This window comes from Bicyclus anynana, chromosome 6 (assembly GCF_947172395.1).
Source record: "Bicyclus anynana chromosome 6, ilBicAnyn1.1, whole genome shotgun sequence".
Lineage (NCBI taxonomy): Eukaryota > Metazoa > Arthropoda > Insecta > Lepidoptera > Nymphalidae > Bicyclus > Bicyclus anynana.
In genome coordinates, this window is record NC_069088.1 from 4,358,725 (window position 1) to 4,381,238 (window position 22,514).

General features: G+C 35.7%; 1 protein-coding gene across 6 annotated transcripts in view; it reads right to left on the minus strand.

The window, feature by feature from the left end:
• LOC112048701 (CD151 antigen) overlaps positions 1-22,514 on the minus strand; it is a 253,994-nt gene that overhangs the window by 18,725 nt on the left and 212,755 nt on the right. The window contains exon 1 of one of the 6 annotated variants that reach the window (XM_024086345.2): positions 4,603-4,893. The exons of the other annotated variants lie outside the window; for them this stretch is intronic. The gene's annotated coding sequence lies outside the window, so the exon portion shown is untranslated. Of the gene's footprint in view, positions 1-4,602; positions 4,894-22,514 lie in introns of those variants that run through there. 6 annotated transcript variants of the gene reach the window in all.

Consider the following 22,514-nt stretch of genomic DNA (forward strand, 5'->3'; position numbering starts at 1 on the left):
TAAATTAAAAATAATGCCAGTCTTCCGCTAACTTTGCTTATGTAGAAGTTGACATAATAAGTACCTACCAATCAAGCAACACAGTAATCGACTGCATCTAATTAGATATTAGGTGTAACTGTCCATTACCAAGTCATTAGCAACCAGTTTCGCATTCGTTTTGAACGTTTGCTACTTTAACTTTATCTACGCAATTAGTTATAATATATTAATATGGATTTTTACGTTTATTTTGAAAGTTTTTTTTAAAAATTTGTGTTTTTAAAAAAAACTTTCAAAATAAACTTATTTCGATTAAGCGATTTAATCGACCTAGCGTTTTCTACTTAATCGTAGCAGTTAATTCTAATAGTTATTACGAACATTTGTTATTATACCTATCGTTTGTATTAGCTCGAATAATTGGGTGTAATTTAAAGGACTAGACCCAGAAGATTAATATGATATTTCAATGACATTTACAAGCGATCCGGGGACTAATTAAGTCCTTAGGTACTTACTTACGCAATAACCAGACTCGTATTATAATTTATAGACCCAAATTGTATTGTATTATGATAGTTTAGAAATTCCCAAATTATAAGCGTTCATTAATTCGCCTATTTTAATGTTTCACTTCAGGGTTAGGCCTCCTTTGTTATAGAAGTGAAAAAAGAGCATAGACTCACCATGCTGCTCCATTAAGGATTGGTGAGCCTATGTTAGATTTTGTAACTATCAGAATCAGATGTTAAAGCCTTATCAGCCGTATCAATGATACCGGGCTTTCGGACTACAGGGGCCCCTTACGTGTGAAAGCAAAAATTAGTAAAATGTAGATAAACCACAATCTCCATTTTTTCCCTGATAAAGCGTGCGCCTAAAAGTTGGAAACATCCTAATATTGCCTAAATAGGTCAAGTCACTGTCATATTGAATTTAAGCGGCCATTTTTGTTTCTTTTATGAGAAACCTTTACCCTTCATTTGCCCCCCCCCCCCCCATCTAAGTTTGATACGGGGCCCCTCCAAAGCACGCTACGCCACTGAGTAGTAGTCATCGTCATGCCAACCGATGGACGCCCACTGCAGGACATAGGCCTTAGCGAATCCCTGCGAGGCGCTTGATGTCGTCTGTCCACCTGGTGAGTGGTCTCTGTCTGTCTGTCTGTCTATCTGTCTTCAGAACCGGTAGTAGAGTTACTATAAATAAACAAACTTGTTGTTTCAAAAGTACTTATAAACTGATTCTCTTCGAATTATGATGATGATCTCTTTAATAATTTAAAAGTCATTAATATTTAAAGTCATTATTACGCTGAAACAGAATTAAGTCTGATCCAGAATGATTTACAAGCAGCGTGGTGAAGCCGGTGAAACCCATAAAACACAAACGCCACGCATCTCCTTAAAATTTAAAAAATTTGTATTTCAAAATTTAATAATAACAACAATTACGTAAATGAATATACTCGTAGTCGTAATAATCAATAAAAAATATTATCTATACCTTATTTCTTTAGTTTTTGTCAACAGTTTTTAAAATATTTAAAACCATAATTTTTTTTATTCAAGGGCTAACTTGTCAGCCCTTGACTACAATCTCACCTGGTAATGGTAAGTAATGATGCAGTCTAAGATGGAAGCGGGCTAACTTGTTAGGAGGAGGATGAAGATCCACACTCCTTTCGGTTTCTACACGACATCGTACCGGAACGCTAAATCGCTTGGCGGTACTTACCACCCTACCGGTCTTTGCCGGTAGGGTGGCTACTAGCCACGGCCGAAGCCACCAGCCAGACCTGGACCAATTAAGAAAATCTCAATCTGCCCAGCTGAAGATCGAACCCAGGACCTCCGTTTTGTAAATCCACCGCGCATACCACTGCGCCACGGAGGCCGTGTTCCGTGCGCTCTATCTGCCTAAAATTCTTTAATCTGTGTTCGTAGATATAATATTCGTCGTTACAGAAACCATCGTGCAATAATGAACGTTTCTGTAATAAGCAGCTGGTAGAGATACCATTAATTTGAACGTAACTCAGTGATCAATGGCTGGGATTCCATCCCGAGTTAATTGTCTTAGCGCAATTAGAGATCCTTGATATCGATTGTGGCTAATATTAAACAATTTGGTGACCTGCGGCTCCGTGTGACCGATGACTATCTCGAACAAAGGGTCTGAGATCAATTTCTATTTTGTCTATGACCCTGACTTATATGAAAAAGAACAGTGAAGTTTTATTAATCAGTATGGATTACTTTAAGGAGGTAGGTACATCTGCATACTTTCGGTATTTTATCTATCATCTCAATCTCTAACTCAAAATACATTTGTTTTAATTAGATAGGTTTGGTTTAGCACTTTTGGAACGTCAAGTTTTGTCATGGTATGATATTCACTTCAATGGTGACAATTAAATTCGATCTTTTTAAATATTACTTACCTAATAGTCGCTATCGAAATGAGGTCGCCTGAGATATAAATCGGGTCGTGTAAAAATTTACATTTTAAATAAATGATATTTTTTAATAATAATAATAATAAGTACTATAAGCCGGGCCAGCGGGAATAAAAACACAACTGCCTTTTTACCAGAATTTTCGAATATAATCTATTGTATTTATTATATATAATAATAATCAATGATAATAAATGGGTATTTTGCACTTTTACATCTAATTATTGACTTTTTCTCACACCGATCTCTCTTTTGTCCTCTCTGTACCATATCCCATTTCCCTCCAACTCGTCGACCGACTACGTCACCCCCACTCTGCGCTGATTGGTCAATGTTTCTCTGCGTCGACGCTATTGGCTGATTACAGTAACCTTACGTTTAAAAATCTAACAAAATTTTAAGATTTATTATAATATTTTTACATAGTCAAATTTAAATAATTGAAAGAGATTAGCTTAAATAATTTATCTACTTCCAAATTTACGGAGTATTGGCTGTGGGGTTTGTGACCATCTCTAACAGAACCTACCAGTACGGGAAAATGATAATTCGAACATAGACGTACAGTTTCTTAAAGCATGACGTAATTGCGTGATTCTTATTTCTTATATGCAAGGCCAACTTTAATAGTAAACAATGCTAGTGTATATTAATGTATAAATATTGCAGTAGATATTAGCTATTAGTGATGAAACGATTCATTTATTATCTTCGATTAAGATTATTTTTTTTATCACATGTAGATATCTAATATTAGATGCTATCACAAAATAATTAAAATTAATTTTGCTGGGTAACTAGTAATCCTACTAATATTATAAACGCGAAAATTTGTATGGATGTATGTTTGTTTGGATGTTTGTTACACGCTAACGCTGCTACTATTGAAGCGATTTGGCTGAAATTTGGAATGGGAATAAATTATACTCTGGATTAACACATAGGCTTTTCATCCCGGAAAAATCCATGGTTCCCGCGGGATTTGTAAAAACTAAATTCCACGCGGATGAAGTTGCGGGCGTCCGCTAGTCAAAAACAAAATTAATAATTTGGCTCGTTGTTCCGAACCATTTCTATTATTATTCTTTGAATAAACACTTATTAGCAAACACTATAAACATTCAAAAAGACCTTTTTCCGTCCCGAACCTTGAGATAATAGTAGATTAGTAGCTTTCATGTAAGCCTGCAATATATCCAGTTAAGGGGCAGAATCTATGGGCACCGTCTTAAACTATGCCGTTTTGAATAGTAAAAAAAAGCAAATTATACTATTTTATTTACCAAGTATGACCATTTAGTAGAACTACCTAATCAAATACAGTATGATGTATGATGTGTCATTGATGATATTGGAATTCTGCTGGTTTTTGGTTACGATTACGATAATGGTTTCTTTTGCCATTTCTGTTGAGCAAAATCTTCTATTAGGTATATCCTTAAAGTCAATATTTTGAGGGATATTGTCAGTCCTTCGGGGCACTAAGAATGGGGCGACGACGGTATTGTCTATGGGAAGGACTAAAATCCGAAACAAAAGGAATAGTTTACTGCAGTGGCGAAGGCTGAAATTTTGTAATAGGTAACCCTGTGTTCATCATGTGTTTTTTAGTCATGCGCGCAGGCGTTTATTGTAAAGATTATAGAAAATGCTGTGGTAATATTATATACCCATTTCGAGGATAAAATGAATTATGATTATGAGTATGTAGGAGTGGATTTTTAAAAGGTAAGCCGCTGGGAATCGGGTTGTTTAGACTCTTCGCTGCTGGTTTACTTTCCCCCTTTTTGATTTATTCTCGTACCCACTCCATAGCACAAGCTTTCGTTTATTTATATTTAAAAGAAAGATATATTTTAAATAAAATAAAAAAGATCGTAATCGTCACATCACTAACTAATGCTGTACCTACGTACAATGCATGTAATCAATATCATGTCCACATGTATAATTTATTCTTGCATTGCTGCACTGATCTCATATACCACAGAGAACTTTGTTCCCAACACTAAAGGGAAGTGAATGTATAAGATAAAAAAAAAATAACATTAACTTATCTTACCAAATAACGATATCAAAGACCAATATTCCAGTTAACCTCTAGTCAGAATGACTGTTAGGAGTTGGTATGTTAATAGTCCAGCGAATTCAAATTAACTTACCAAATAATCCCTGTTTATATCGCACTGATCACAATTTTAACCGAACGCTACAAATTCGTATTAGTTAATCCATGGATGATCCGCTGTCCGTTTCATCCCATATTGTCTATATGACAGCACTCATCAATGACATCGGGCTTTGAGCTAATCTGCCGCTATACAGCGTTTTATGTTCAAAATATATAAAATAGGTTACTATTAATTGTTATCGTCTTAATTAAGTGTCTATATCGTGTTTAATTGCGCACTAAGAATACACTGTGTCACTACAGACGTCGTTTACATACTAAGATAATGTATGTACTCGCAGAGGTTATATATACCAACGAGTATTGTACTTAACCTATATATACATAATTATGTACATTGTACAAATGGGTAAGTCTAAGTCTTTTGTAAATTGCTGATCGTTGCTATTGCTATTGCTATTGCTCGAAAACAGTCAACAGTCATTCAGAAAGAAAGAAAGAAATATCTTTATTTTTAGGTGGTGCCGTAATAATTGCCAAAATAAAAGCTAAATAACATTGATTTAAAAAAAAACACAGAAAAATAAAACATCGATACAAAATAAAATTAATATTAACAATAAAAAAGTTATTGTAGTGGTGGTAACTTAGAGAACTCAAAACATTACATAAAAAATGAGAATTATAAAAATGAAAACTCCGCCACATGATCTTGGAATTCATTCGAACTCAGCTCGCTTTCATCTTGGACTGTTTCGTCACCTAAGTCCTAACGTGGGATTGCAGTCAAGGGCAACAAAAAGAAAACTTAGCATAGAATAAAAAAAGCCTGCTTGAATAATCATTTTTTTGTTCACTTTGCTATAATTCTATCTAATTGTAATTACTGAACATCTAATAAACTACTTCTGATTAAAAAAAAAGAACATTAGGAAAAACCCAATGGGATAGCCGAAAATTCGTAAAAACCGAAAGTGTTATTCATTAGATAGTATATAACCACAGTAAACAGTGATATAACAAAGTGCTTTCTCTGTCCCTATGTATCCAAAATGCTTTCTCTGTCCCTATGTATGCTTAAATCTTTAAAACTACATAACGGATTTTGATGCGGTTTTTTTTAATAGATAGAGTGATTGAAGAGGAAGGTTTATATGTATAATAACATCCGTGGTTCCCGCGAAATTTGTGAAAAGCTGAAATCCACGCGGACGAAGTCTCAGGCGTCCGTTAGTCTATAATATAAAGATGAATCTTGTTAAGCGCATAATTCAACAACGCCTGTTTTAATATGGCGAGAAAAAATCGAATAATTGCCGGAAAAGCCATAAAAATAGCCCTTTTAACTAAAACGTGTGCCTTGTCCTAGAGGGGTTGAGTCATAAAAATAGAGAAAAAGATAAAGTTTTTGCCACTGGTTTAGCTAATATCTCTTCACGTTCGTCACAAAAAAGACGTCTCTCTCTTATCTATTATTAAACGTGCTTTTATTGTACGGACGATAACAATGTGTAAAAGTTCACGAGCACAAGGTCGCTGCAGGTCGTTACTGAGATGTTCCTTGCTCCATTGTTTGATATTCATGCTCCATTCTTCTATATTATAATACCTTGACTAGCATACTTCTCGCGATTTAACTCGCGTAGTTCCCATTACCACAGGAAGACGGGGATAAAATGTAGTATATGACACTCACAAATATCGTGGCTTTCTAGTGGTAAAAGAATTTTCAAAATTGGTTTAGTAGATCCAGAGATTATCCCCTACAACATCACAAACTTTACCTCTATATAATCTAATATATAAAATTCTCGTGTCACAGTTTTCGTTGCCATACTCGTCTGAAACGGCTTGACCGATATTGATGAAATTTTTTGTGCTTATCCGGTATCTATGAGAATAGGCCAACATCTATTTTTTATACCCCTAATTGTTATTGTTAATTAACAATCTTATTTCCACGGTTTTGCATTCGTTGGAAAGGTCTCGGGCTCTGTAAGGTTTATAGCAGAGAAAATTCAGGAAAAGGTAGGGGTAGGGTAGGGTAGGGTAGGAGGTAGGGTAGGGGTGGGGTAGGGTTAGAGTTGGGTAGGGGTAGTTGAAGTTTACATCGAGTTTCACGCGGACGAAGTCGCGGGCGTCCGCTAGTATTAGTATAGATTACCAAATTTGACCAGCAAATCCCTCGCAGTTTCATCGGAGTAGTTCCCATTCTCGTGGGAAAGCGGAGATAAAATATAGCCTATGTTGCTCGCTGATAATGCAGCTTTCTACTTGTAAAATAATTAGTTGGAACCTACGTAATAAATAAACATAACAATATTTATGTACAGTATTACCTTTATAATATTAGTTTGGATAAAAAACAAGTACATTTAGGTAGCGGATTGTCACAAGTGTTTTAATTGTGTTAAGGCCGTGTGTTACCTTTGGCCTTTACATTACCTAGCAGATGTGAAGATAAGTATGGCGCCGATACAAAACATTGTTTAACAAATATCATCCTATACATGGGACATGTTATAATAATAGTTTATGTGTCACGATATTGATTCATGATCACATTTGTATTTAGTAAATGTTCTTGTACTTTCTTTTACGTAGATGTATATTATGAACGTATATAACGTATGTACAAACTACGAAATATTTTAAAATTATGTATAAATAATAAAAAAAAGTCGTCGTTCTAGTTAAATTATGGCTGTGGGATCTTTTAGAACATTTGTACATATATGTATTTATACATGTATATGGGAGCACTGATAGCCCAGTGGATATGACCTCTGCCTCAGATTCCGGAGGGTGTGGGTTCGTATACGGTCCAGGGCATGCACCTCCAACTATTCAGTTGAGTGCATTTTAAGAAATTAAATATCACGTGCCTCAAACTGTGAAGGAAAAACATCGTGAGGAAATCTGCATACCAGAGAAATTTCTTAATTTTCTGCGTGTGTGAAGTCAGCCAAAGCTTTGGTACCTCAAAGCCCGACCAAGGGCTAGCGACATAGGCTAACTTGATAATAAAGATAAAAGAGTTATAATGTATGTATATTATGTATATACATACATTATAACTCTTTTATCTAGTCATCATCACCATTATCAACCCATATTCGGCTCACTGCTGAGCTCGAGTCTCCCCTCAGAAGGAGGGGAGAGAAATAGTCCACCACGCTCGCTGGCCCAATGTGAATTGGCAGACTTCACACACGCAAAGAAGGTTTCCTCACGATGTTTTCCTTCACCGTTTAAGACACGTGATTTTAATTTCGAAAGAGGTGAGTAAATTTGGAATCCACGGGCTTTCATGCCAAAGGAGTGGCGGTAGGCTATTTCGGCATGGCTCTCTTAATGACATAATAAAAAGGGCTCTTGCCACCATAAATATTCCTGCGCTAATCGAGCCGTTAGGAATCAGTCGGGATGATGGTAAGAGACCTGATGGATTGACGCTGGTTCCCTGGGAAATGGGGCGGGCCCTAATGTGGGACGCTACATGCGTCGACACATTAGCACCGTGTCATATCAGGGAGACAGAATCAAGACCGGGAGCCGCAGCAGAAAAAGCTGAAACCGGTAAGTGGCTCAAGTATGCCTCTCTGACAGAGAGTTACATATTTGTACCTTTTGCCGTGGAGACCCTTGGGCCATGGAGTCGCAGTGCCAAAAAATTGTTGCCTCGACTGGTGACAGAAGGGCTGGCTCATTTTTTGCGCAAAGGATCAGCCTGGCTGTCCAGCGCGGAAATGCAGCCAGTATTCTTGCCACCATTCCACGTGGGCATGATTTGTATAGTTATTAGGATAAGTTAGCTTAAGTTCCTTATTGTATTCTTTCTCAATAAAAAAAAAAAAAAAAAATTAGTTTGAATAAAAAAAAAAAAAAAATTCTTAAAACATACAGATTATATATAGTCCGCACTATATGGTTAGCGGTTACAACATGGCGGTTATTTACGTCTAGACAAATTATTCTATTTCAATACAGCAAAGTGGTGGTACGGTTACGCATTTCGCACTCAACGTAATTGGCTCACTGAATACAGGAAGCTGAAATTCGGGTGAATTATTACGACTATTTAATCTCGAGCTTTATGATTCATCTCACTAGTCTATTTATTTAAATCTATTATCGCTGCATAGCATAGCAATGCAATAATAGCATGCATAGCAATAATATTACAGTCAAGTAAACTTGACTGTCAAGTAAACTTCACTGTAAGGTAAGTGCTTTTTTAGAGTTCCGTACACAAAGGGTACAACACCATATGATATTAAGACACTGCTCCCCGTCTGTCTGAAGAAAATTGACAGTGACAGACGGACAGGCGGACACACGAGTGTGTTTCTGTTTAATACTCCTTTAGCCTATTTTAACTAGCCAGGCCTATTTTGTTATATATGCTTGGCGATATGGAATTTAAGAGCGCGCAGCGCGTCGGTACGATATGGATAAAATTTGAAGCGCAAACGAGACGCCGAATTATGACTTTCACGTGAGTGAAAAGCACGGAGCGATTGACGCGCAACGCAAATTTTATGACGTGAGCGCCAAAACCATTTTTACCTAATTGCAAGTAAATTAAACAACATAACGAAAAACAAAATGGCCATGTTCAAGATATATAGGTACCTAATTTTCTACACAAAACAAAAATTTAAGAAAATAAGTTTGTTTTTTCTGAGATTGAAAGCAACATGTGTGCAAAACATGTATTTTTCAAAAAAATTAACTATCGAGAAAAGTTTTACAAATTATGTATATTGTATAGTCATAACGAAGCTAACACTTTGAAATATCATTCACCCAAATATCAGGCTCATAACTTTTCCAGAAACTGAGATCCAGAACCATTTGTAACCACCAAATTACATATTGCACACTCTTAAGCCTATGGATTTGGCGGGCTTAGAGTGATAATAGAGGACCGATTGTGGTTTTCTTAATTGTTTCATGTCTGGCTGGTGGGAGGTTTCAGCCGTAGCTAGTTACATTCCGGCAAAGACGTACCGCCAAGCGATTTAGGGTTCCGGTAGGATGTCGTGTTGAAACCGGAAGGGGTGTAGATTTTCATACTCCTAACAAGTTAGCCCGCTTCCGTCTTAGATTGCATCATCACTTACCATCAGGTGAGATTGTAGCCAAGGGCTAACTTGTAAAGAATAAAAAAAATACTGCTACTAAGAATTATTTGTATCTTTGTCCAAAGGAATCAAGGTAGATATTTATTTGTAGGTACTTAGCAAAATCGTCGTTGGTTTCCACAGTTCCCCCTAGATACATTTTAACGTAATAAAATAATAAGTGCCCTTAAAAAGTTCATATAATGTCAGTACGGAGAGAGTGGCAATAAGAATGCCCGCTTAGCGTTAATATGCTATTCCGAGCTTTATTTCTGAGGGGATTACTTGCGTTATGTGTTGATGCGTACACATCACGTGAAGTGTGTCTGTTTATTGCGTTAGTTTGCTATTTTATGTGTGTTTAACCTATGAAGTAATGATTTTCTTTTTTTTTATTCTTTACAAGTTAGCCCTTGACTGTAATCTCACAGGGTAAGTGTTGATGCACTGCATGATAAGATGAAAGCGGACTTAGGAGGAGGCTGAAATGTTGTGGTCTATATTTAAACTAATATTACAAAAAAAAACCGGCCAAGTGCGAGTGTACGCGCAATGTATGGTTCCGTAGATTAAATTAGCACTGTAAACCATTATTTAATGCACATAAATACCGATATCGATACCACACACCAGGGGATAGATCCTCACTTAGCATGTAGGAAAGAAACATATTTTTTTTTTACAAATTTATAGACGTAATAAATATTCATACCCTTGCCAAATTTCAGCTTTCTAGTTTTTACAGACTTTAGAGTTATCTGACTGACAACTTTATCTAATTAATTGACAACGGAAATTGTATGCAATCTTCTTGCCCCGAGTAAGTTTTTTAAGTTGGTCGACTATAACTCTTGAAATAGCAATGCATATAATTAGCTGTTATAATTTATTCCTTCTAATTTAATTATATATCCAACTTTTAAGGACTTTTTCACGTATAAACAACCGTTTAGCCAGTAGAGGGTAGAGCCGGAAGGTAACAAAAATTAGCTCAAGCTTAATATCTTACAAACGGATCCCTAAATCGAAAAGTATTGGTAGATTATTTCTATTATCTTTTAAAGACCTCACAATGTAAGATAGACGAGTAAAAAAAATCATCTCCACATTACATGTAGATAATTTTTTAATATTTTTTTTTTCAAGATTTTATATTACGACTTTGTTCACAATTTTTAATGTACTTATTCATGCTAATTTACAGCTCTAGTAGTAAACTGCGGACGGACGGACGGACGGAAAATTATAATGAAAAAATATATTTATAAGGAAGTTTTAGAAATTGTAATATTTAAACTTACAATATAAGACTTAACATTTGCTCGGAAGCGCAATTTAAACTTATTACGAGACCGCTGTCGCGTACAGCGTACTTGTGGTAATAAAATTATAAGCGTCCTTAAAAACTTTATATTGTTCCTTCAGGGAGAGGCAATCTGATTAAAGTTCTGATGGCTTTATTCCTCATAGGGTTAGGTTAAAGGCTGTTATTGTGACTTGACAGTCGAAAAGGGTTAAAAGATGTTGTACGAATATTAATTTAAAAAGTCTTATATTTTATTAAAGCAATAAACAAGTAAAAAGCGTATGTAAACTATGCCCCAAAAATTCTTTAGTTTATAGTTTAGGGATAAGGGTGCCTAAACTGTCTGTTTTTCCAGACTTTAATTCAGATCAAAATCCATCCAGTAGTTTTCCAAGATAAAACATATTATTTTTTGTTTTGATATCATACTTATTGTCTTGGAAAAATAAAACATAATGTATAATACTAGCGGACGCCCGCGACTTCGTCCGCCCTTAGACCTCTTTAATCCAGCCCTTACAATAGTATCGCTATAAAAATGGAGTAACTTCTGCCGTTTTCCCAACATTTCCCTTCACTGCTCTGCTCTTATTAATCGTAGCGTTATGAATTTAAGAACAATATACACAGAATTATAATATACACAGAATTTACCTCTCTACAGATTTATTATAAATATAGATCGAGAGATTTCAGATTTTTCCAATATAGATTAGATACCTTGAATTAACATGGTTGGTAGCATGATTGGTGTTAATCTAACAGCCAAATCCAATTAGTTGTCTTTGCGTGAAAAATATAACAAATTTTATAGTAATATATAATAAGAATAGTGTGTTTTAGTCAAACAAAACGAAACAGATGTGTACTCAGCTTACTCGTAGTCCAAATTCACTACGAACAAGTCTTATCAAGTCGTAAACGCTTCCATATATCTGCAAAAGCTTTTATTTATTCTGTGGTAGTAGCCTTTGTTCCAGTAATACCTTTTCAAAGCCTAGTAACACGAGTGAGCCGAACAAATGGTATAGAAAGATTTAACACACTGATTGCTTTCTGCCAGCGAGCAGCCTTTGAGTCGAAAAGTAATCAAAGATAGACTGTCGAAGTGTTGTTTTAACGCGATTCCAGTGCGAATAGCTTTTATCTATCGCCTCTATAGTTGGTTCTGTCATGTTAGTTGTGTCTAGTTCTTAATGAAGTCTTACTAAAGAAAGGAAAAACTAAATACAAAGCTAGTATTCAGCACATCTGTGTTGCAAAGATTACTACTGTCAATTGACCGACTGCTTATAGTGCTCTCGCTAGCGTATTATTACTATTTTGTTTAAGTTTGTATTTTGTTTATTTTTTAGGTAAGCTTATGTGTACAAATAATAAATTTGTATTATTTTATATACTTTATTTTCACACCACACTGACAAAAGGACAGGACAGGAAAGGACAGGAGAAATAAAAACTTAAGAAAAAAACAGCATACAAAAGGCGGCATTTGTCGCTAAGTAGAGCTAAGTAGAGATTTCTTTCAGGCAACCTTCGGTTCAGGAAATTATAATGACATCAGGTTACTTATTTTTAAGTTTTACAGACACAATAAAAATATTTTTCTTTATTTCTATTACATTACACCCATGTACGATGTACCAACTTCGAAACTCCGCTACTAAAAACTTCTTAGAAGAAATATAATATCAATATTTCATAGCCGGAATCGAACTCGTGCTGAGTTTCGTAATTTGCAACTTTAAACTATAGCTTGGCAACTTCGTTCGTAACACTCCCGATGTTCCGCGCGGGCCGGGGGACGTGCAGCGATGAATGAAAAACCCACGACTGATGCACGTCAGTTCCCCGCACGCACGATTTCACGACCGCGCAGTCTATCCCCCTGTCGCCCGCATATCATTGGACTGTTATCAACAAACTTGCCAGACTATAATCATTGGATCAACGAAGTATAGTTAGAGATAGAGAACAGAAAGTAGAAAAATCCGTGTTCATTAGGGTGTGACTCTGATTTTGAACTTATTATGTGACAAACGAAAAATTTATGATAGCACTTGGCAAGAGGCCATAATATATCGGCAGGCGTTGCTGGTTCATAGGATTTCATTCTTCAATGTCACGTATAACAAGACAATCTGGAACATTGTGACGTTAACGTGAATATGTCAATGTGGTTTCGAACTCTTGGTGATAAATTGCAGAATATCTAGCGGATTCATAAACGCTGTAATTTTCGATGACTTCGCGACGAGGCGGATCGTCTGTCTTTTTACCCGATTTTTTTTTTATTCTCTACAAGTTTTAGCCCTGTACTACTATCTCACCTGATGGTCAGTGATGATGCAATTTTAGATGGAAGCGGGCTAACTTGTTAGGATTAGGATGAAATCAACACTCCGGAAGAAACTTTTAATTCAGCCATTTTTTTAAATAAAATGGTTGACGAGTGTATAGTTTTCATTAAGTTTATTCTTATCAAATTAGAAATAATTAATAAATTTGTTTATTATTTACAATGAATATCGACGTACATTTTCAGTGAACCTACGAGACAATCTTTTTAAAGAATGGGTACTTGGACTAGTAAGGGTATCCTTTTATGATAGCAATCGCTGACTATTTTTGTAGATCTATAAAAAGAAATATGCCACCATGCATTGTTTCGTTTTTTAGGATTACGCAGCGTTTTCGATGAAAGCTGCCAGTCCCTTTATTGTTTTTACACTCCCATAATATTTCAATTAATTTAATAAAAAAAGTGTAATTAAAAATCAACTATTGAGTGAAAAAGTAAAACAATCTAACTACTAAATATTTCTATATCTATATTTAAGTTTTCATACAACTGAACTGTGTTATCATTTTCCCGGCAGGCGAGATCCCTTTAAAACGATGTTGCCAGTTTATGATTGCGCATAAGTCGGGTATTAGGCAGGTTATTATATAATACTCTCTGTGAAGCACGTACTTTAGCAATAAATCCTTGAGAAGTTTAAATGAAGCGGTTCCGTTCTGTTTTACTGTAACTATTTAAAGTTAAAGTTGTGGTGTAAGCCTGAAATGAGAATTTAACATGCTAATCGTAGTAAATTGTGGTCGGTATTCCGCTCGCCCCACTAGGTTGCATGTTCCAGCTAATGTATACTAACTAAATTTACTCCTTGGAACGCTTTCGGGTTTTCCTCGGAGCCAATATCGTTCAGGCTGGCAAGGATAAGTGCTCACAGACTTAAGTATTTTCCTCATTTTACTATTTTTCTTAGAATTTTCTTACATTACAGTAAGAAATGGATTTGCTAAAGCTCATTCGCTCCTGAACCTAATATTTCAAAATAAATAAATACCAAAATTATTTCAGTTTCATGCTAGGTTCATCAACTAATACTATATATCTTTTTTCATTATTTATTTATTACCCTTTATTTGTACACCACGATGAATACAAGTGAAACAAAAACATAACAAGACGTAAATTACAAAAGGCAGCAGGGCAGGCAATGTAAAATATCTCAAGTGGAATATTAAACTACCAGCAATGCAGATTTACCAATTCTTTGTAGGCGTTCAAATAATAAATCTTACAAATCTCTACTTTCACCGGTAATCCAAAAAAATCTCATTGTAATACGCCGGGGAAGATGGACAGACTTTCTAAGAAAGTGACCTAAGCCGAGGTCCGAGTCCCAGAGAAGACGCCCTTAGAGACACGTTCCGCTCATATCTTCTGCTTCTGCCTGCGGTGACGTCACTGAGGTCCGATTAAGGAGCCTACGGCACTTACACAATCTGTAAAAAAAGTAGCTCTACCACAGTGGCGTGCACTTCATAGATACACAAATGCACTATCCTAAAGTCTAATTTCGAACCTGGATTGGAGAAGGAATTTTCCGTTTTGTGCAATTTATTCGAATAGTGCATACCATAGGCAAAAACCTTGAGCATGGCACTGCTCTACCACTAATGGTTTGTGGTAGGTAGCTCCAAATCCCCTCTGAGATAAGAGAAAATCCCCTTTTTTGATGTGCTTTGTAGATTAATAAAGACTATGTAAATGAAGCCGGCAAATACTTAATATTACCCGCATCTCTACAACTTGTTAGGTTTATAAATTCGACGCAAAGAAAAGAATGAAGCTAAAAAACAGGGGAATAACACCAACATGATTTACGGCGTGCAATCCCGCACTTTTATGGGGGAAACACCTTTTGCTCGGAAAATTTACTAGATTATCCAGCAGGAGGCTTTCTCACGAAATATTAACGAACTTTAGTTATTGTCATTTGTTGCAAATATTCTTTGTGTAGGTAACTCTAAAAATCTATACTAATATTATAGAGAGGAAAGATTTGATAGTTTGTTTGTTTTTTGGGGTAGGGTAGGGTAGAGGTGTAGGGTGGCAGTAGGGTAGGGTAGGTGTAGGGAGGGAGTAGAATAGGATAGGGGTAAGGAATGTGTCAAAGCGAAGCTTGACCGGGCCCGCTATGTATTATATTTTTAGTGGTGTGGAAAATAAGTTTGGGTAGGCAAGAGTAGCTCTTTGCGAATATTACTTTAAATGGATCAACCCAATTATTTTTTTCTTAAATATTATCCAATTAAATGGAAAATTAAAATTATTTCATTTTAACAAATAATAAAATTATCTCGGTAATCTTTAGGCTAATATTATTTTAATCTGCTTAAAGGGACCACCCTGAAAATTTACCCTTTCAAACAAAAATAAGAATTTTCAGGTCCACAATTGACGGAAATATCGCTGAACTTACATAAAAAAAAACATAAGAACCATTTTGGAAGTCGGTTAAAAACTAGAGAAATTATGTTCCAAATACTCGTGGGAAATGTAAACTGAAATTCGTCTTCAAATTTTTCATCTGGTGAAACTCTTTTGAAACAATGACTTGTTATTTCAACGAAAGACAAACAAAGAATATTCGACGTTCTCTTCGATTCGTGAGTGTTGGAAATATGGCAATTTATGGAACTAGTGACTATTTGATTGTGGAACATTTTTATATGCATTAAATAGTAGGTAAGAGACGACATAACGAACGTTAGTTGGCCTGAGGATGTACTTTCATTACAGCAGAAGTAGTTATGCGCTTAAATCAAGTAGTAACTTTGAAAATTCTGTAAATATTTACATCTTAATTTTTTTTTAATTATTTGTCATTTACTTTATTGTTACTTAAATTACAATTCTTTTAATTTGTCTATTATAAAGTTTTTTTTTATTGAGACAGAATACAATAAGGAACTTAAGCTAACTTATCCTAATAACTATACAAATCATGCCCACGTGGAATGGTGGCAAGAATACTGGCTGCATTTCCATTTCATTTTTAATTTGTTAATTTATTTTTTTTGTAATAAATAAAGCTTCAAGAGCTCCTCGCTTAAGGGACTCAACAACGAGAGATTGAACCCCCAATGTAGGACTATCATTTCCTAACAGAATCATCACAAATAGTTGGAGAGAGAGATATATTAGCGAAAGATCACTTATCATATCAATCGAGAATCCGCCGAAAACTGCCGACATATGTATTCATTATTTTTTTTATTCTTTACAAGTTAGCCCTTGAATACAATCACACCTGATGGTAAGTGATGATGCAGTCTAAGATGGAAGCGGGCTAACTTTTTAGGAGAAGGATGAAAATCCACACCCCTTTCGGTTTCTACACGACATCGTACCCGAACGCTAAACCGCTTGGCGGTACGTCTTTGTCGGTAGAGTGGTAACTAGCCACGGCCGAAGCCTCCCACCAGCCAAATTTAGCAAAAAATTAGCAGGGAGGTAGTTTATAGTAAGTAGACGTCCGATACTAACGGATTTTGCGAGAGGGCCAGAATAAGGAGATCTAATGGCGGGCGAAGTCGTGGGCGTCTTCTAGTATTTCGGGTATTTAAAAGAATATATTGCATTGAATTGAATTGAACAGCATCTGCAGTTTTTAAATTGTTTTTTTAAAGGTCTAAACATGTGTTGCCATGAAAAAGAGTTCAAACGCTTAAACGTTTCAAACGATAACGTTCAACTACAGACTCATTATATTGATTAAAGAAAAGCTTACATCTGCCCGGAAAGCTGTCAGCAGCGATCTTTGGTCTGTTTTCGTAATTAGCGAGATAGGCGCACTAATGGCTGTGCAAATATACCGAAACGCTGCAACTGTGCACGTTGATTAATTAATTTGTACATTAGCTCGACCTCCTCACTGGGAACAACAGCAATAGCGATGCTACTGTAAAGTTCTAGTTTGTTTTTTCATTCTGCAAAATACTTTACAAGTAAAACCTTTTCAGATATTTTTTTTCATTCGAAGTTGAATAATTAGTGCTTCATTGCGAACAGACTGAAAGGTTTCTTTTGATTGTGTTATTTTTTCTGATCGTATAACTTTTTTCTGATTGTGTTACAATTTTCTGATTGTGTTACTTTTTTCTGATTGCTGTAAGACCCCAAATGTCTGATTGATTTTGTTGATTAATTAACTAGTGCATTAGCTCGACCTCCTTACTAGGAACAACAGCAATAGCGGTGCTACTCTAAATTTCTAGTTTGTTTTTTCGTTCCGCAAAATACTTTACAAGTAAAACCTTTTCAGATTTTTTTTTTCATTCGAAGTTGAATAATTAGTGCTTCATTGCGAACCGACGGAAATGTTTTTTTGATTGTGTTTCTATTTCTGATCGTGTTACTTTATTCTGATTGTGTTACATTTTTCTGATTGTGTTACTTTTTTCTGATTGCTGTAAGACCCCAAATGTCTGATTGATTTTGTTGATTAATTAACTAGTGCATTAGCTCGACCTCCTTACTAGGAACAACAGCAATAGCGGTGCTACTCTAAAGTTCTACTTTTTTCTGAAATGTTACTTTGTTCTGATTGTGTTACATTTGTCTGGTTTTGTTACATTTTTCTGGTTGTGTTATGTTTTTCTGATTGCTGTAAGGCCCTGAATGTCTGCTCAGAAAGTTGTCATCGCAGTGATCTTTGGTCTGTTTAGTACAATTAACGAGATAAGCGCACTAATGGCTGTGCAAATATACCATAACGCTGCAACTGTGTACTGCACGTTGATTAATTAATTTGTACATTAGCTCGACCTCCTCACTGGGAACAACAGCAATAGCGATGCTACTCTAAAGTTCTAGTTTGTTTTTTCATTCTGCAAAATACTTTACAAGTAAAACCTTTTCAGATTTTTTTTTCATTCGAAGTTGAATAATTAGTGCTTTATTGCGAACAGATTGAAATGTTTTTTTTTTTGATTGTGTTACTATTTCTGATCGTGTAACTTTTTTCTAATTGTGATACTTTGTTCTGATTGTGTTACATTTTTCTGATTGTGTTACTTTTTTCTGATTGCTGTAAGGCCCTAAATGTCTGCTCAGAAAATTGTCATCGCAGCGACCTTTGGTCTGTTTTCGTAATTAGCACTAATGGCTGTGCAAATATACCGAAACACTGCAACTGTGTACTGTACGTTGATTAATTAATTTGTACATTAGCTCGACCTCCTCACTGGGAACAACAGAAATAGCGATGCTACTGTAAAGTTCTAGTTTGTTTTTTCAGTCTGCAAAATACTTTACAGGTAAAACCTTTTCAGATTTTTTTTTCATTCGAAGTTGAATAATTAGTGCTTCATTGCGAACAGACTGAAATGTTTCTTTTGATTGTGTTACTATTTCTGATTGAGTTACTTTTTTCTGATTGTGTTACATTTTTCTGATTGTGTTACTTTTTTCTGATAATGCTGTAAGACCGCAAATGTCTGATTGATTCTGTTGATTATTTAATTAGTTCATTTGCTCGACCTCCTCACTAGGAACAACAGCAATAGCGGTGCTACTCTAAAGTTCTACTTTGTTTTTTTCTGAAATGTTACTTTGTTCTGATTGTGTTACTTTGTTCTTATTGTGTTACATTATTTTGGTTGTGTTACATTTTTCTGATTGCTGTAAGACCCTAAATGTCTGCTCAGAAAGTTGTCATCGCAGTGAACTTTACACTGCAATTAGCGAGATAGGCGCACTAATGGCTGTGCAAATATACCGAAACGCTGCAATTGTGCACGTTGATTAATTAATTTGTACATTAGCTCGACCACTTCACTGGAAGCAACAGCAAAACAACCAGGACTAGTCCTGGTTTATCTTTTTTTATTCCGCGAAATACTTTACCAGTAAAACCTTATTAGATATTTTATTCATTTGAAGTTGAATTAGTGCTTCCTTGCGAACAGACTGAAATATTTCTTTTGATTGTGTTACTTTTTCTGATCGTGTTATTTTTTTCTGATAGTGTTCCTATGTTCTGTTTGTTAAAAGGTCTTTAATGAGACGCAGCAGCATTACTGCGGGGTTTAAAGTGCAGGAGCTTTGCTAGAGTTGCATTCGATGGTTAGAAAGCGTTATTATTAGTCTCTTTTTACAGCTCACTGTTGAGTTATGCCTAAGCATCGTGATCCTGATATAATTCATCAGTTGCACTAGGTATGAGAATTCAAAAGGTTATGAGAGGTATGATAATCTTTTAATTGAATTCAATAAATACAACACCGTGGCTAGTTGCCTCGACGTGTGACAGAAAGGTTGGCTCATTGTTTGCGCAAAGGATCAGCCTGGCTGTCCAGCGCGGAAATGCAGCCAGTATTCTTGCCACCATTCCATGTAGATTGTAGGTATGATTTGTATAGTTATTAGGATAAGTTACCTGAAGTTCCTTTGAAAAGTAATAAGTTTTGTATCCTTCTCAATAAATAAAAGCTTATTAATGAATGAATAGGTTAATATTTGAATCCAATAACGGCTAATATTAATTTTATCCCGATAAATATTCTTTTAATAAACCTTCGACCTTTATCGTAGCTAGTCAATAATGAATTCATAAAGCCAAGAAACTTGCGCCAATTTAAAGTTTCAGCGTTAATTAAATCAGTTCTCGTCTGTGACGGAATATTCCCAACATGTCGATTACGTTACGTTAATTAATTCAAGGTCACTATGACCTTGAACTTTGGCGAATGAGTGAACTTTTGAGGTATCTAACTTTTCACTCGTGTCTGAAACTTTGTAGTAAAATGTAGTCAAGGGTGGCATCGTAGAGCGAGATTGTTTGACCAGATTTTCTGGATTTTATAAAGTTTGAAATTTTGTTAGCGTACCTATACTATAGGTAAGAACTAGATAGGTAGTTTGGTGTGGTGGATTAGTGTTATAGCAGGTTACAAATATCCATACCCTTCATCGTCTAAGTATAAAGTATATTTATTTTAAATATTTTCGTCGTCATAATATGAGAAATAATTAAATTTTAGCCAACAGAAAGTTAGCTTTATGACCAGCCTTCTAAAACAATACTAAAGATTACCTTTTAAAGAGAGAGATGTGATAGCCCAGTGGATATGACCTCTGCCTTCGATTCGGAGGGCGTAGTTGGCCGGTAGAATCTGGCCAGAGTCATGCACCTCTACCTTTTCAGTTATGTGCATTTTAAGAAATTAAATATTACGTGCCTCAAACGGTGAAGAAAAAACATCGTAAAGAAACTTGCACACTTGAGAATTTTCTGAAATTTCTGAGTGTGTGAAGTCTGCCAATCCGCATATAATAACCTAACTTAACCCCTCTCATTCTGAGAGGAGACTTGTGCTCAAAGGTGAAGCGAATATGGGTTGTCAATTATGATGATGACATTGACAGACTTACGTACAATGACTTTTGGAGAAACATTTTTTTATTTGCTGACTCTACTACTGATTCGGAAGGCAGAATCTATTGATAAGTGTTAGCAAAGACTTTCTGATTTGACTCAGCAGTTGTTTTTTAAATTTATCAAATAATTTGTATTTTATTCACATGTGAAGGTGTGTAAACTTAACAAATGAACATTCACTCATTATCGCAAGCAAACAATAATTTCATGGCATTTCTTCAAAAATTCTTCAATCCACGTACTCGTACCAATTTTTATGAACAACTTGAAAAATTAAGGACATGGTGTACAATATTTAAATTTTGTCTCGTTTATCTATAAGTATACCAAAATTAATTAAAATCGATTAATTCGTCGAAATAAATCAAGGTAACAGTCATGAGACACTTAGCGCATTTACGCTGTGCTCGACCAAGCATCCAGAAACTTCGATACACGTTGTCAACATATTGTTATCAATTTTCGCTAATGGGAGGCTTCGGCCGTAGCTAGTTACCACCCTACCGGCAAAGACGTATCGCCAAGCGATTTAGCGTTCCCGCACGATGTCGTGTAGAAACCGAAAGGGGTGTGAATTTTCATTCTACTACTAAAAATTTAACCTGTATCCATCTTAGATTGCATCAGGTGAGATTGTGGTCAAGGTGTGTAAAAAAAAACAAAGCGCTGCAATAGCGTGTAAATAATATCAGTAAGTAGGTATAAATATTGAAAATTCTCTGATAGATACAAAATTAATTATAAACCACTGTTAAGACAAATACAATTACGGACAACGCTTATTCATATTATTTTAGAAAATAATATTTTGAACATCATTTCTAATATGAAAATTACAGTATTTTCATTTAATTAAGTACTGGCAGATACGAATTAAAAAAAAATTCCAAGCCATTATTTATTAACGGACATTCCGGACATCGCGGAGATATTCTTAAGGGATCTAACAATTTCTCTTAGCTTTGGAGCGTGACCATTTATCAACGTCGTTGCAACTTATGGAACAGAAGGCTAGGGCCCACCCAACTTGCTATTAAATGAGAAAATTCAATGAACGCTCGTTCAAACATTGACTTAATTATAGAATAACTAGCCGATAGCCGTGAGAGCCCAGTGGATATGACCTCTGCCTCCGATCCGGAGGGTGTGGGTTCGAATCCGGTCTGTGGCATGCACCTCCAACCTTTCAGTTGTGTGCATTTTATGAAATTAAATATCATGTGTCTCAATCGGTGAAGGAAAACATCATGAGGAAACCTGCATACCAGATAATTTTCTTAATTCTCTGCGTATGTGAACTCTGCCAATCCGCATTGGGCTAGCGTGGTGGGTATTGGCCTAACCCTTCTCATTCTGAAAGGAGACTCGAGCTCAGCAGTGAGCCGAATATTGGTTGATAATGATGATGATGATGATAGAATAATTAGCAAACGCCCACGACTTTGTCCGCGTGTCGCTTCAGTAGTAGCGGCGTTAAAGAGTAACAAACATCCAAACATCCATACAAATTTTTACTTTTAATATCAGTGTGCCTAGTGGGAGTTTTCAATATTTTCATACTGTTACTATCACGTTGATGTATACGCAAATTTATATGGAATTGAAACAGTTGTGCAGTAGTGCCACTAGATGGCGCTGTTTCAATTCCATAAAAATTCGCGTTTACGTTACGTGACAGTAACAGTATCAAACTGCCACTAGGCCCTCGGTAGGATATTTGTTAGCGACTTCAAAACCAAACGTTTACGTTGTATATTTTGACGTGAGCTCGTGATAG